Below are 17,621 nucleotides of genomic sequence, written 5' to 3'. Positions count from 1 at the left end.
TGCCAGAAGGATACAGATTCCTTTCAGCTCCTGTTTTAACTTACTCTAAAACGCAGACTCTGGCATTGATCTAAAGCCTCATTCCTCAATTCTAATTAAAGGGAGCAGTCAATAATTCAAAACCGTGACTAATAAAAATGTGCTTGGCTTTCAGAAGGGGCGCGTAGTGTCCTCTATCTTGGATCTACAACCCCAATTACGTTTTAGGAGCTGTTATCGGTGTTGGAATTCCATGACTAATTGTCTGAACAGGGCGACCTGACAGTTGATGGGAAGAGGGAGCTTGAATTAAATAATCACCACGTGGAGAGTTGGGCGTTTCGAGTTGTGTCTGCATTTTGCTATTTCTACCGTCCTCACTCACCTCCTTGGAGGTTGTATCTATAAAAGGTACAGGATCCCGGAACCAAACTTGGTGAATATTCTCCTGTCCGGGAGATCGAGGGCCAGCATCGTGCAGCTTGTTTTGGGTGACACACATTTAACTTGATACAAAATCGCTCACGATGAAAAAAAAAAAAACAAAACTCCGTGTAGCACAAGCCACATCCTCAGTGCTGATCAAATTAAGGGTAAACGAGATGGAATTGGGAAGGGTTTATTTCTAAGTATTCCAGCAGGAGATGAAATTTAAACTGGGTCGTTATGGCCCCAAGCTAAGAACGGCTTTCACATTTTTAAATGGTTCCATTTTCTTATTTAAAAACGTTTTTTAAATTTTTATTTCTTCTTCCATTTTCATTGAGATAGAATTGACATACAGCACTGGAACCGTTGAAGGCGTAGGGCATAATGATTTGGCTTACGTCATGAAACCGTGATAAGATTCATCTTTTCATACTGATGATTCAAATTCTCCAAGTTAAAGAAATAGAAAAACATTTTTTCCTTGTGATGGGCTCAGATCTATGGAAGCTGCCTGGCCTGGGATATCACCCCACACATCCCCAAGCTCAGGCAGCCGACAGGCAATGACCCATTGTACAAAAGACCAGCTCAGCAGTGCAAGGCAGGCGCCAGACCTCCCCAAGGGATCAGGCTGCAAAGGTCACATCCTTGCTGGGCTGTTTCTCCTGTCCTGCTCTGTCTTCCTCACTCCCTTTTCTCCTGAGAGCTCTCCCTGGAACCCCCAGCATCCCAGAACTCTGGGGCCACAAAGCAGCAATCAGGGAGGGAACGTGACCTGCATCCCAAGGGTGGGACTGTTTGCACCTGGATCACAGACACCCCTGACTGTAGTTCAGTTCCCAGCCTGAAGCTGCAGCTGGTGTAGACAGCGCTTTGCTGGCTCCTGACCTGGAGGATGAGCCTCCGATCTGGACTCAGGTGAGCTGAGCTGATACTTTACTGCATCCCTTCACACGCACAGATATAGCACCACACTCCGTGTGTGTGTGTCTCTGTGTGTACAGGATTTTTCCACTTGCAAAATAGATCATCTCTTCTGCATAGCATTTTTTAACTAAAGACAAAAAAAAAAAAAAAAAAAATCCCTAGCCGTGAGTGTTAACGGGAGGCCAAGTTCAATTTTCCTGCTCTGGAGAAATCTGTGTCTTCCTAGGCGTGGAGGTAAGAAGGGCCAGCAGAGACTCAATGCCACAGGCAGGATTCTCTATTATCAAGGCTGGGTCAGGACATCTTCTGACACCCACATCTTGAGGGGTGTCTGTGGGTGAACAGAGAACCGAAATCCAGAAAGAGATCCAAGTTCATGAGGTTGTTTTTTAAAAAAGATGGATGCAGAGGAAACAGGAGTGTGACTGATGTAACAATTTGCCTTAGTCTCTGAGGTATGGATGGGATGTTTCCCCACAAACCTTGCAGCCAGCGGGGCTGGCTGGTGCCCCACAGAGAGCTCTTGCTTGAAAAGCTTTGTTCCTTTGGGAAGATTGAGTCCAGCAGGAAGTACCGACACAGACCTCTTATTAGGGCCACACACCCTAATACAAGGCACCGGAAACCCCCAATACTGCAAGCATCCTCATCTTTGCTTCTATAACCCACCAGAGATGAAACGGAGGCTCTTTTCAAAAATCTGTCTCTGCTCCAAATACCTCTGCCTTTGTGTCACTTACCTCTTGACGCAAAACATCTTCCCCCCAGAACTCAGAGGCTTAACCAGCACACGTTCCTGGGAGTCTGAAATCCAGGCATAGTTTAGCCTCTGCTGCAGGCTGCAAATGTGTCAGCCAGGGCTGGGGGCTCCCCTGCGACAGTGGGAGGGTCTGAAGCAGCTGTTGGCAGGAACTGGTTCCTTGTGGCTTTTCACACTGAGGGTTTTGGCTCCCTTCTGGCTGTTGGCTGGAAGCCACTGTCCATTCCTTGCTGTGTGGACATCTCAGGACACGGCCCCTGGGTTCCATGGGGCAGGAGGCTTTGCTGGCAGAAGTTTCAGTCTTTTTTTTTTTTTTTTTTAATTTTTGGCTGCATTGGGTCTTTGTTGCTGCATGTGGACCTTCTTTAGTTGCAGCGAGCGGGGGCTACTCTTCGCTTTTTGCTCGGGCTTCTCTTTGCAGTGGCTTCTCTTGTTGCGGAGCACGGGCTCTAGGCTCGCAGGTTCAGTAGTTGTGGCACACGGGCTCAGTAGTTGTGGCTCGCGGGCTCTAGAGTGCAGGCTCAGTAGTTGTGGCGCACGGGCTTAGTTACTCCACAGCATATGGGATCTTCCCAGAACAGGGCTCGAACCCATGTCCCCTGCATTGGCAGGCGAATTGTTAAGCACTGCGCCACCAGGCAAGTCCCAGAAGTTTCAGTCTTATGCAACACAGTCTCAGAAGAGACATCCACTGACCTTTGCCATCTTTTTTTTTTTTTTTTTCCTACACTGCGTGGCACGCGGGATCTCAGTTCCCCAGCCAGGGATCAAACCCTCATCCCCTGCAGTGGAAGCGCAGAATCTTAACCCCTGGACCGCCAGGGAAGTCCCTAAGCTTTGCCATCTTTGCATTAGAAGAAAGACACAGATTCCACCCATATTCCTGGGGTGAAGGTGACGCAAGGGCATGAATATTAGGACGGGGGGCTCGGGAGGGACCATCTTGGAGACGGTCAACTAAATCCTCACGCTCTGGTCCCCCACAGAAATCTCTCTGCAGCTCTAATAGCCACGTTTCCAAAACAAACACTTTTTTCAAAATCACCCAAACTATGAGCTTTTGACTGCAGATGGAAAGATGGAAAAGCAGCAAACTTGCTTTATCTTTCAATAATTGTTTAATAGCTGTGGCTTAAGCCCCAACAGTTGTCCAATGTTCCTTGAGGTTGACTCGATCCGTGACCATGAGCTAGTAAGTAAGGCAGGCTTATCAAACAATACGGAGAAGGCAGCTGAGAAGAAAAAACCAAGGTGGCAGCCCATTGGCTGACTTTGGTGCCATTTCTGGCTCTTCCATCTCACAAGGGTGTAAGTAGGAAAAAAAAAAAAAGAATTGCCCAAGTGTAAAAATCAGTGAGAAAAACCACACACCTGCATTGTGTGTGGATTCAGGTCAAACATTTATACAGAGGCAAGCTGAGTTCCTCACTCTAGGTGCCCTGCAGTCCCTTCTATTTAAAAAAATAAGAAAAGGGTGACTTGAAGAGGAAGGACTCACAGCCCAAAACAAAACAAGGAGGCATCGTGGAAACCTGCAACTGGAATAGAAGAGCAGATCTGAGGCACAGTCAGAGACAGACTCACCAGAGGCAGAGGCGGGACCCTTCCTGAGAACCTGCTCCAAACAATCCCATCCCAACTCTGCAGACACAGCTGGATGTTGATGAGGTTGAAAGAATGGATTCACCATGGGGGGTGGAGGGGAAGTGGGGCTTCAAAGGGATAAATCCTCTTAAAATAAAAATTCCTAAACCGTGAGGCAAATTAAAGAGGAGAAAAACGCAGCCTATGGGGGGAAAATTGGACAAAATGAAAAGCAAGAACACTACCAGACGTGACTAATACGCTACTATAGGAGGGATTGAAGAGACTTTAAGTCATACGTGGCCTCTGCAGGAACTACTTTTCATATTTGTTTTAAAAAGATGAGAAGGCAGTTATGAAGATTCCTCCTATTTGAAGGAAAAGACATGAACATATCAGAGCAAGGAACTTCATGTTTTTCAAATTTCAGTTTATTCTTTGCCAAGCTTTCTATTATGAGGGTGTTGCAAGTTGAACTATGATTGCATTCAAAAGGGATTTTACACTCTGTGACCTTTCGAGGTTGTCTTCTTTCACTTAACGTAGGTGGTTTTGGTTTTGAGCTTCTGCTATGTTGTGGTGTGTGTCAGTGGTTTTTTCCTTTATTATTTTTATTTTTTTAAAAATTTATTTATTTTATTTATCTATGTTTGGCTGCGTTGGGTCTTTGCTTCTGTGCACGGGCTTTCTCTAGTTGAGGCGAGCGGGGGCTATTCTTCGTTGTGGCGTGCGGGCTTCTCCTTGCGGTGGCTTCTCTTGTTGCGGAGCACGGGCTCTAGGTGCATGGGCTTCAGTAGTTGTGGCACGCGGGCTCAGTAGTTGTGGCGCACGGGCTTAGCTGCTTTGCGGCATGTGGGATCTTCCCAGACCAGGGCTCGAACCTGTGTCCCCTGCATTGGCAGGTGGATTCTTAACCTCTGCGCCACCAGGGAAACCCTTTTCCTTTATTTTTAAATTAATTTATTTTAAAAAAATTACACCTTCATAAACTGGAAAAAAAATTTTAAATAAAGGTAATACACTATTAAAGTACCAAGAGGTAGCAGACCAACAGGGACCTCATTTAGTTAGTAGAATAAAACGGGTTATAATTAGCTTTTCAAATATTATCTCATCCTAATGAAGTGCATTTGATATATTTCCTAAAGAGTTGACTAAGATAACTGAAAATCTCCTACTTCTTGTATATCCCATGAAGGCTTCATTTTCTCCACATCAAGTTCTTGGAAGAGAAAGACAAATACCATGTGATATCATCTATATGTGGCATCTAAAATATGACACAAATGAACTTATCTACGGAACAGAAACAGGCTCACAGACATAGAGAACAGTCTTGTGGTTGCCAACGGGGGGGCGAAGGGAGAGTGATGGATTGGGAGGTTGGGTTAGCGGATGCAATCTATTACATTTAGAATGGATAAACAACAAGGTCCTACTGTAGAGCACAGGGAACTATATTCAATATCCTGGGATAAACCATAATGGAAAAGAATATTAATAAAAGAATGTATATATGTGTAAAAAAAAAGAAGTTCTTGGGATGATAACTGAATGCACTGAACATGCCAGGAATAGTGTCTAAAATAATAAAAATTGAGCTGTTTTGTCAAAATTTCAATGAGGTTCTGTAAACTAAGATTTTCAGAGCAAGGAGTTCGGTTAAGTTGTTGGTAAGCCGAAGACAACATAAATTTCTGATTCTGGGCTTGTGGAATGAGGGTTCCCGACTCAACCTTGCATTAACCCTGTACAAAATTAAATGTGAACAATGTGAGGTACATTGGGCTTAACCACGGTTAAGGCTACTCTAGATATCTTCCAAGAAGGAGATAAACTTTATTATTTTTTTAAAAAATTATTTAAATAATGTATTTATTTTTGGCTACGTTGGGTCTTCGTTGGCTGCGCGCGGGCTTTCTCTAGTTGCGGCGAGCGGGGGCTACTCTTCGTTGCGGTGCACGGGCTTCTCATTGTGGTGGCTGCTCTTGTTGTGGAGCACGGGCTCTAGGTGCGAGGGCTTCGGTAGTTGTGGTCTGCGGGCTCAGTAGTTGTGGCTCGAGGGCTCTAGAGCACAGGCTCAGTAGTTGTGCTGCACCGGCTTGGTTGCCCTGAACCATGTTGGATCTTCCAGGATCGGGGCTCGAACCCATGTCCTCTGTATTGGCAGGCGGGTTCTTAACCACTGCGCCACCAAGGAAGTCCCATGATCCCATTTCAATATTCACAGTAACTCTGTAGTGTTAGTATTATAGCCTGTGGTTCCAAGCAAGGGATTGAGATCCATCAGGATAAAACCCAACAAAATTAGTACTGATCAAATGCTTACACAAAGGGACACTCCAGAGAAGTGGTGTCCTCTCCCTCCCACTGACAATCTTTCCATGGAGTTATATAAGCCATTTGAAAAAGTAAACCTTCCAACTCATCCTTCTAAGCTGGGAGCATGAAGAATTCAATGTTGTCCACCACACAACCTTTCTTCCTGGGACCCCCTACTTTAACAGTTAACCTGAGTTCCTTAGTGGATGGGGCTTGAGGGGGAATGTTCTCCTGGCACATGGCACAGAGGTCCAATCGCCTTAATTTTGGTTTTTTAAAATTTTTTTATAAATTTATTTATTTATTTTTGGCTGCGTTGGGTCTTCATTGCTGCGCGCTGTGTGCGGGCTTTCTCTAGTTGTGGCGAGCCGGGCCACTCCCTGTTGCAATGCGTGGGCTTCTCACTGGGTGGCCTCTCTTGTTGTGGAGCACGGGCTCTAGGTGCGCGGGCCTCAGTAGTTGTGGCAGGTGGACTCAGTAGTTGTGGCTTGTGGGCTCAGTAGTTGTGGCTTGTGGGCTCTAGAGCGCAGGCTCAGTAGTCGTGGAGCACAGGCTTTGTTGCTCCGTGGCATGTGGGACCTTCCCGGACCAGGGCTCGAACCCGTGTCCCCTGCATTGGCAGGCGGATTCTTAACCACTGTGCCGCCAGGGAAGCCCTCGCCTTAATTTTGGAAAAAAGACTTCTGACTTCCTAACCCACTCCAGAATCCTTCAATGGAGACAGTGGGTTTGGAGACAGTTGGGAGTTCCTTACAAAAGTTAGTACAGAATTACCCACTCACCTCCTCTGGAATAAGTGTCTTTGTATCTTCAAATGTGTATCCTTCACAGAGGGAATCATTGCTCTGCTTTCACACCCATCGTGGTGAAATGATACAGCTCTTTGCATCTTTCACTTATGTGTACAGAACCCCCTGGTATGTGGCAGGCACGGTACTAGGCATTGGGATAAAAAGGGACACAAAAGGGATGAATTTCTTTTCTTCCTGAATCTTTAGTCTACTCAGCATCAGCGTTAATGAAACAACCACAGTTTAGGGTTTCATAGCCTCTGACTCTACTCTTAACTTTAGGACAGGAATACTGCATGCGTTCATTCAATTCAGCACAAATGTATTGAATGCCTACCCAGCACCATGCCAAGTCTTGCTAAGAGAAAGCAAGATTAACGGCCTCTGTCTCAAGGAGTTCACAATCTAGTGGAACAGGACGACAAGAGAATCAGTCATGGGGTGTATGCCATTATTGCACTAAAAGATGGGCGCTGCATTTACCCTGGGATCCTGGGTTCTCCTGCTGTCATTGATGAAAGGAGCATTGATTCCTGGGGGTGGGGCACTTTCAGCTCCGATATCCTCATGGGTTAGTTCCTCCTTCCTTCTTTCCTTTGGGAGATACGTAAGACATTTCCATCTCTAATACCCCGTGATTACCAGCGTCGTCCTCCACGCATGGGCTGAGCTAGGCGCTGGGCTTCTAAACTTGTACTGAAAGCAGGGTCTGAGTGCAGATGAGATAGAGAGACGGTTAGATAGAGACAGAGACAGAGCTAGAGAAAGAGAAATAGATATGTAGACGCACAGAGATAGAAGTTGAGGCAGAGACAAACACATGCATGTCCACAGAGGTGCGGTAAAGGTATAGAGATGTAGAAACAGAGAGAGACGGAGGTGGAGATATGTAGGCACATACTGAGTGATGGCTGTAGATACAGGTGTACATACTGTGGAGGGGAAGGTGTAGAAGTACAGGTGCGGCTCTAGGTGGGATATAGGGACAGCATCAGTGTAGGGGTAGAAATATAAAAGTGTAGGTACAGGTATAAATATAAGTACAGAGCTACAAATACATAGTCTAGCTGTAGAAGTATACAGATATAGGTAAAGATATATACATACAGGGATAGGTATAGATATAGGTTTATAGACAGAGATATACATATACATACAGTTATATAGATATGGTAGATACAGCTATATAGACATGGGTATAAATAAAGTACAGATGTAGCTGTAGGTATATACATATAAGAATACATATATAGTTATATAAATATAGCATAAGCAAAGGTCTTCTGGTAGGAGTATATAGTCATAGGTGAAGCTATATAGATATAAATATAGGTATATACCTACAGATGTAGTTATAAATATAATTATAGAGAGATAGGTATCAATATAGATAAAGGTATAGAGATACACATATAGATATAGGTATATAGAAATCCATTTAAGTAAAAGTATAGATATAGGTAGAAACGTATAAGTATAGGCATACGAATATAAACAAATGTATGTGGATGTAGGGATAGAGCTATAGGTAAAAGTATAGACAGCTAGAGGCATCCACAGGTAGATACACACATGTTCTATCTACAGGTATAGCTATTTAGACATAGGTCTAGCATAGGTGTGGGTGGACAGGTAGTGGGGTACAGGTGAGGGTGTAGGCATAGATGTGGGAATAGACACGCACCTCAAGAAAGGTAAGACCGAAAATCAGGGGAGTGGAGAGGAGGGGCCGGCCACCCCCTGGGAAGAGCAGGCCCAGCATGCTGATGGGAAGGGAAGAGATGTCCCCTCGGTGGGGCCGGGAGGGTCTCTCTCAGCTCCTGGGGCAGACGGGACGGGACTCCCAGACGGGACGGGACTCCCAGACGGGAGGTCTCCCCGGGCTCTGGAGGCAAGGCTGGGCCGGAAGGCAGGTTTGTGCTGGGACATGACCCCAGGATCGTATGATCTGGATCCCAGATACCCTGACCGTCTTCATCCTTCAGAGCACGGGAAGCCACAGTGGCTCATCTTTCTCTTCAAACCCATCTTCCTCCGCTTCCTGAGCTGCCGTATCTGAAACACCCGGGGGTCTCACCTTCACCGGGCAGGCGCACCATTGTGTTGGGTGCCACGGAGGCCAGAAGACGGTGGTCCCTTGGCGGGAGGTGCCAACAGCTTCCAGGAGAGGACGACCCCAATGTCTTGGTCCAGCGGTGGCTGCATGGGCAACCCCCTCCTCTCCAGCACCTGTGGTCCTTGCATGGGATCCCAGAGCCTAAGCACTTCCTTCAGGGGCTCCGTCAAGGAGGTGCCCTTGCTTCTCCTCCTTCCTGCCCAGATCCTTCCAAACTCAGGAGCGGGTTTCCCTTGGGTCGAGGTGGGTCCCCGTTGCCAAGGTCCCTCGGTCCCCGCTTCTCCTCCTTCCTCACGCCCAGAGCCCTTAGTTCATCTGCAACCAGGGTGCAGCTCTCTGGATGCCTACCCAGAACCCCGGACATCGCCCCCGAAAGGTGCAGCTTCAAAACAAGCAGAAGGATACGACATGATGCGTCAGCATGAGCGTCTGAGTCAGGGGATGACTAATACACCCAGAGGATGTTCTGTTTCTAAATCAGGGGTGGGTTTTAAGACAGACTTGCGTTTTTCCCCCCTCTTTTTTTTTCACAGGCGATCCAACAGCAAGCAGATTTCAGGTTGTCAAAATATTTTTGTAGCTTTCTTATGAGCAGCAGAACCTTTTTAAAACTTTTATTTGGTGCCGTGCCACCTTGGATGGTAAAGTTCCATGGTTTCTTCTCAACGCAGGACTGCATGTCTCTTTATGGTTCAAGGGCCTGAAAACCCTTCAGGAATTTGAGAGCTGGGACTCCCCTGGAGCGGGGGTACCCAGTGAGACAGAGGTGCATTTGTAGTTGTCTACCTTTACTTGTGTTTAAATAAGATCTATCCTTTCAAAACCGAAGATTTCAATGCACAAAACCACGGGCAAAAATCGCATTTGGACTCACAGTTTTCAGCAGAAGCCAAGGACGTGGAAAGACTACCGATTTGGCAGTCAGATCTGTTATATAAATCAGCTTTGCATCTGTCTCCATAAAAACAGGAAATCAGCTCAGATGAATAATTTATTTGTTCAATTAAAAAAAAATTGGACCCTTCACACACAAGCCCTAGAGACCCAAGCTCAAATAATTAACGCGGCAATAAGAAGTCAGATATCACGTGAGGAAAAAAAAAAAAATTAGTGCATTACATACACACAGCCTCCAGGGATGGAATTTATGTTCTCAATAAGCTTCCTGGTTCTGACAGGATGATATTTGGTCCACGCTTCACGGCTGAATGAGAACCCTCTGTCCCAACGACTCCTTGATTTTTTCCTTTTAATTCTCATGCCCATCGCTTCCAAATTCTGCATTTTTCTCCACTACGGAGGATGCAGAGACTCTTTTGCAGTCAGGACCAGCTCTAGCCACGGTGCTTTGTGGGAAGCACAGCTCCAGCCTCTCGAAGAGGAAATACGTATTTGTTGCGTGAGCACCACGCCCTGAGCCCTGGGTCACAGCGCCCAGTGTGACCGCCCGCTAAGCCAACCAAGACTCTGGGTCGAGGGGAAGGAGTGGCTGCCCACAGTCAGAACAGATGGAGGTGGGATTCGGACTCACCCAACAGGGACCCCAGAGCCTGGGTCTGCCCTTCAGAGAGACGAGAGGCTGGCGGGGGGCTCTCGACGTTTCTCGGAAGGTGCCCACAGGAGGCTGGTTGTTCTCCTCCCACCGACCACATCTGCAGGGTGTGCACAGCTTCCCTGCTTCTCGGAGGGGACCGAGCTCGCCCTGCCATCACTTATAAGGGATCACATCCAGCCCTGACGCCAGGGCCCTTGAGGTTGATCGTGAAAAGATCATTAAAATGATAAACGTGGGAAAGACCCAGGAGGCTCCGGGAGGGGGCCCCTGACTCCCCGACTGCTGGACGTAGGGGAACCTTACATCCAGGGTTAGGTTACAGCCTCGATGGGCCCCTTCCTCCATTTAAAAAATATAGTTCCGGGAACTCTGCTCCGTATTCTGTAACAACCTAATCGGGAAAAGAATTTGAAAAAGAAGAGATACATGTATTTGCGTAACTGAATCACTTTGCTGTACCCCTGAAACAACACAACCTTGTTAATCAACTGTGCTCCAATATAAAATCAAAGTTAAAAATAAGAAGAAAAACTTTAAAAAATGAAAAAGTATTAAAAACTATATTTTATGACTGTGTTGCTATAAACATGAGTATCACCCAGGCTGTGTTATAGGCACAGTTTTTCTTTCCATTTTAAAAGAACTGAAAGCATTTAACGGGCCCCTAGAAGTCCACAGACCCTGGGCACTGCGCGGTTTTGTTTCGGTTTGCTTTATTGTGCTTTGTATGTGTTGTGGTTTTTTTTTTTTTTTTTTTTACGTGTTGTGTTTTTCACAGTAGGTTTGTGGTAACCCTGCACTCAGATGATGCTTTACATTTTTTAGCCACAATATATTTTTTAATTAAGGTAGGCATATTTGTTTAAGACCTAATGTTATTGCACACTTAATAGACTGCAGTCCAGTGTGAACATAACTTTTACATGCACTGCGAAACCAAAGATTTTGTGTGACTCTCTTTATTGAGATATTCACTTTATTGCAGTGGTCTGGAACCGAATCCTCACCATCGCCGAGGTATATTACCTGTACCTGACGATGAGTACATTTTACATAAACAAATTTCCTTTTAGAAGAGGGTGCTACTTGTGGTGAGCGGGGGCTGTTCTTCGTTGCAGTGCATGGGCTTCTCATTGCAGTGGCTTCTCTTGTTGCAGAGAACGGGCTCTAGGCGTGTGGGTTTCAGTAGTTGTGGCTCGCGGGCTGTAGAGCGCAGTCTCAGTAGTTGTGGCGCACAGGCTTAGTTGCTCCGCGGCATGTGGGATCTTCTGGGACCAGGGCTCGAACCCGCGTCCCCTGCATTAGCAGGTGGATTCTTAACCACTGCACCACCAGGGAAGCCTGCAACCATGGTTTTTTGTTTTTCAATGTGGCTACTAGGAAATTTTATTTATTATTTTTAAATGTTTTATTTCTTATACAATTTTTAACGGTTACACTCCATTTACAGTTATTACAAAATGTTGGCTGTATTCCCTGTGCTGGATAATATATCCTTGTAGCTTATTTATTTTATACATAATAGTGTGTACCTCTTAATCCCCTCCTCTTATCTTGCCCCTCCCCCATTCCCTCTCTCCACTGGGAACCACTAGTTTGTTCTTTATATCTGTGAGTCTGCTTCTTTTTTGTTATATTCACTAGTTTTTTAAAAAAGTGATTTGGTTGTATATATATATATATATATATATATATATATGTATGTATATATGTATGTATATATATACATACATATATATATTATATATACACACTTTTTCATATTTTTTTTCCCTCATGGGTTATCACAAGATATTGGGTAGAGTTCCCTGTGCTCCGCAGTAGGTCCTTGTTGTTTATCTATTTTATATATAGTCATGTGTATCTGTTGATCCAAAACTCCTAATTTATCTCCCCCACTCCCAGCTTTCCCCTTTGGTAACCATAAGTTTGTTTTTGAAGTCTGTGAGTCTGTTTCTGTTTTGTACATTAGTTCATTTATATCAATTTTCAGATTCCACCTATAAGTAATATCATATATAAGTCTCTTTTTCTGTCTGACTTACGTCATTCAGTATGATAATCTCCATGTCCATCCATGTTGCTGCAAATGGCAATACTTCATTCTTTTTTATGGCTGAGTAACATTCCATTGTATACATGTACCACATCTTCTTTATCCATTCCTCTGTTGACGGACACTCAGGTTGCTTCCATGTCCAGGATACTGTGAATAGTGCCGTCTAGAAGAAATTTTGAAAAGGAAAGCCATTGTCTTGGAAAGAGCCCCATGGAAAGTGGACCAGGTGTGGGTATGAGATGTGATAGAAGAAGAGAGTAACCTACATTGTCTGGGGTGTGTTCACCAAACCTGTCCACAGAACCTTCAAAAATCCTCAGGCTATAGAAACATAGAAAACTTGGTAAGGACATTAAAAAAAAAAAAAAGTCCAGATGTTATTTTCGGTATCAACGCCTTGGCCATTTCAGAAGAAAGTAGGACACAAGCTATATATAAATATGTTAACAAATGAAAATTCCTTTGTGACTTTGCCACCTCAGGAAAAACACCTCAGCTTCTAGCTGGATATCTGGTGTCATGTTGGGAATGGTGGTGTGGATTTTTCTTTTCATGCCTACATTGAGAAAGCAACTCTTTGACAGTGCGGAGCTTCCAGAAAAGGTGAGAGCAAATTTAATTTGCATGAAGATTAATACCCTGCTCTGAGGAAAAGAAAACTCATACCCAAAAAAATATACGGAATCATTTGATCCTTGAGTGTGTGTGTGTGTGTGTGTGTGTGTGAGCACTCAGTGTGCTCTGTTGCCCTTTGGAGGTGAGATAGGCAATGCTAAAATGTAATATATATATTTAAAAAGTTTTATTGTGCATACAGCTGAAACTAATATAATATTGTAAATCATCTATATCTCAATAAAAAGAACATTCATAAACAATATAATACCACCTATTGAGAAACAACAAAAAATTTTATTGTGATAATATATATAAATATTATAAATATATATTATATATCTAAATATATATACAGTCATATTATACGAACACCATATTAACAAATTAAGGAATAAAAACCATATGATCATTTCAATAGATGCATAAATAGCTTTTGACAAAATTCAACACCCATTTATGATAAAAACCCTCCAGAAAAAGGGCATAGAGGGAAGCTACCTCAACATAATAAAGGCCATATATGACCAACCCACAGCAAACATCATATACAATGGTGAAAAACTGAAAGCCTTTCCACTAAGATCAGGAATAAGACAAGGATGTCCACTCTTGCCACTCTTATTCAACATAGATTTGGAAGTCCTAGCCACAGCAATCAGAGAAGAAAAAGAAATAAAAGGAATACCAATTGGAAAAGAAGTAAAACTGCCACTGTTTGCAGATGACATGATACTATACATAAAGAATCCTAAAGATGCCACCAGAAAACTGCTAGAGCTAATCGATGAATTTGGTAAAGTAGCAGGATACAAAATTAATGCACAGAAATCTCTGACATTCTTATACACTAACAACAAAAAATCAGAAAGAGATATTAAGGAAACAATCCCATTTACCACTTCAACAAAAGGAATCAAATACCTAGGAATAAACCTACCTAAAGAGGCAAAAGACTTGTACTCAGAAAACTATAAAACACTGATGAAAGAAATCAAAGATGACATAAACAGATGGGGAGATATACCATGCTCTTGGATTGGAAGAAGTAACATTGTGAAAATGACTATACTACCCAAAACAATCTACAGATTCAATGCTATCCCTATCAAATTACCAATGGCATTCTTCACAGAATTAGAGCAAAAAATTTTACAATTTGTATGGAGACACAAAAGACCCCGAATAGCGAAAGCAATCTTGAGAAAGAAAAATGGAGCTGGAGGAATCAGGCTCCCTGACTTCAGACTGTACTACAAAACTACAGTAATCAAGACAGTATGGTACTGGCACAAAAACAGAAATATAGATCAGTGGAACAAGATAGAAAGTACAGAGATAAACCCACATGCATATGGTCAACTAATCTATGACAAGGAGGCAAGAATATACAATTGAGAAAAGACAGCCTCTTCGATAAGTGGTGCTGGGAAAACTGGACAGTTACATGTAAAAGAATGAAATTAGAACACTTCCTAACACCATACACAAAAATAAACACCAAATGGATTAAAGACCTAACATAAGACCACACACTTAGAGGAAACTCTTAGAGGAAAACATAAGAAAAACACTCTTTGACATAAACCACAGCAAGATCTTTCTTGACCCACTTCCTAGAGTAATGAAAATAAAAACAAAAATAAACAAATGAGACCTAATTAAACTTAAAAGCTTTTGCACAGCAGAGGAAACCATAAACAAGATGAAAAGACAACCCTCAGAATGCGAGAAAATATTTGCAAATGAAACAACAGACAAAGGATTAATCTCTAAAATATACAAACAGCTCATGGAGCTCAATATCACAAAAACAAACAATTCAGTTAAAAAACGGGTAGAAGACCTAAACAGACATTTCACCAAAGAAGACATACAGATGGCCAAGAGGCACATGAAAAGATGCTCAACATCATTAATCATTAGAGAAATGCAAATCAAAATCAAAATGAGGTATCACCTCACACCGGCCAGAATGGCCATTATAAAAAAAATCTAGGAACAATAAATGCTGGAGAGGGTGTGGAGAAAAGGGAACCCTCCTGCACTGTTGGTGGGAATGTAAATTGATACAGCCACTATGGAGAACAGTATGGAGGTTCCTCAAAAAACTAAAAATAGAGCTACCATATGATCCAGCAATCCCACTACTGGGCATATACCCTGAAAAAACCATAATTCAAAAAGAGTCATGTACCCCAATGTTCATTGCAGCACTATTTACAATAGCCAGGACATGGAAGCAACCTAAGTGTCCATCGACAGAAGAAAAGAAAAAGATGTGGCACATATATACACTGGAATATGACTCAGCCATAATAGGAAATGAAATTGAGTTATCTGTAGTGAGGTGGATGGACCTAGAGTCTGTCACACAGAATGAAGTCAGAAAGAGAAAAACAAATACCGTATGCTAACACATATATATGGAATCTAAAAAAAAAAAAAGAATGGTCATGAAGAACCTAGGGGCAAGGTGGGAATAGAGACGCAGACCTACTAGAGAATGGACTCGAGGATATGGGGAGGGGGCAGGGTAAGCTGGGACGAAGTGAGAGAGTGGCATGGACATATATGCACTACCAAACGTAAAATAGGTAGCTAGTGGGAAGCAGCCGCATAGCACAGGGAGAGCAGCTCGGTGCTCTGTGACCACCTAGAGGGGTGGGATAGAGATGGTGGGAGGGAGACGCAAGAGGGAGGGGATATGAGGATATATGTATGCATATAGCTGATTCACTTTGTTATAGAGCAGAAACTAACACAACATTGTAAAGCAACTATGCTCCAATAAATATCTATTAAAAATATATACAATCAATAAAAATAATGAAATCTGCCATTCTGACCATTTTTACGTGTGCCATTCAGTGGCAGGAATTACTTTTATACCATTGTGCAACCACCATTCCTCTGTGTTTCCAAGTACTTTTTAATGTAGTAAGCCAAAGAGGAAAAATGCTTGCTTTCTAAAAATGTGTTTGGACAAAGGCTTTGAGAACGGGTGCCAACGAATCTTTCTAAAAATGATGAAATCATCTGAGTCAACTGAAGTCCGTGGCATTTGGGAACAAACGTGTTTTGCTGTGCTCACGACCGTCCTGGGGTCCAACAAAAATTCTGGGTCCATTTGGCACTAAGACATCCTTGATGGAAGGAAGGAAGGGAGGAAGGAAGGGACATTTAAAAGGGCAATAATCGTCAGGGTCATATCTTGGGATTTCAAGCATCAGGCTCCTCAAAATGCCTTCTATAATCTGCACGATGTATTTTATTGTTATTTTTAAATAACTGTGACCCATGTTATCTCTATGTCCCATGGACCACAGACAAAGGATTAATCCATTAACACTCTTCAGGGACCTCTGATGTGTTCCACCTACCCTGTTCCTGTACATCTCAGAATAATCTGGGAACTGAAAACTGTGTTGGCTTCCCACGAGTTATCTCAATTGTATAACCATCCTTAGATATTTTTAAGGAAAGAACACTGCTTAGATTATAAAAAAAAAAAAAAAACAAAAAACCCACAATGTCCACTAACCAGGATATTTGTTAAGCCTTCCTACACCTGTGTGAAATAAGTCAAGAAAACATAGCTTATGGACTTCCCTGGCGGTCCAGTTGTTAAGACTTTGCCTTCCAAGGCAGGGGGGTGTGGGTTTGATCTCCCGTCGGGGAGCTAAGATCCCACATGACTCGCGGCCAAAAAAGCAAAACATAAAACAGAAGCAATGTTGTAACAAATTCAATACAGACTTTGAAAATGGTCCGCATCAAAAAACTCTTAAAAAAAAAAGAAAAGAAAACGAGAACCTAGCGTGGCACCACTTGGTTTCTGCGCACAGAGCGGAAGATGAGTCATGGGTTTTCTAGGACGCCCGAGGGGACACCCACCTGGAAACCCCCCCATGGCAGCGGTGCCCCCAGAGAGCTCGGGCGTGGCACAGAGTCTTCACTCAGGTGTTCACCACTGAGAAGCAGCACGTGGAGAAGATCACAGCTGAGGCTCACGGTGGAGAAGGAGCTGACACACCTGTGGTTCGCGGTCGGTTCACGAGAAGTGGAGATGAATGGTCTTAAGGCTTTTCTTGGATTTAATTAGAAAAAGGGATGCCGTAGGGCTGCTGAATCCATGACTTTCACAGCTTTCATTAAAACCCTCCCTCCTGCCCTCCTGCCCTCCTCCCTCCCTCCTTCCCTCCTCCCTCCCTCCCTCCTTCCCTCCTCCCTCCCTCCCTCCTGCCCTCCCTCCCTCCCTCCTTCCCTCCCTCCCTCCTTCCCTCCCTCCTTCCCTCCTCCCTCCTTCCCTCCCTCCTTCCTTCCTTCCCTCCCTCCTCCCTCCCTCCTTCCCTCCTCCCTCCTTCCCTCCCTCCTTCCTTCCTTCCCTCCCTCCTTCCCTCCTCCCTCTTTCCCTCCCTCCCTCCCTCCTTCCCTCCTCCCTCCCTCCCTCCTTCCCTCCTCCCTCCCTCCCTCCTTCCCTC

The sequence above is a fragment of the Phocoena sinus genome, chromosome X (genome assembly GCF_008692025.1).
Source record: "Phocoena sinus isolate mPhoSin1 chromosome X, mPhoSin1.pri, whole genome shotgun sequence".
NCBI lineage: Eukaryota > Metazoa > Chordata > Mammalia > Artiodactyla > Phocoenidae > Phocoena > Phocoena sinus.
Note: the sequence above shows the minus strand (reverse complement) of the source record.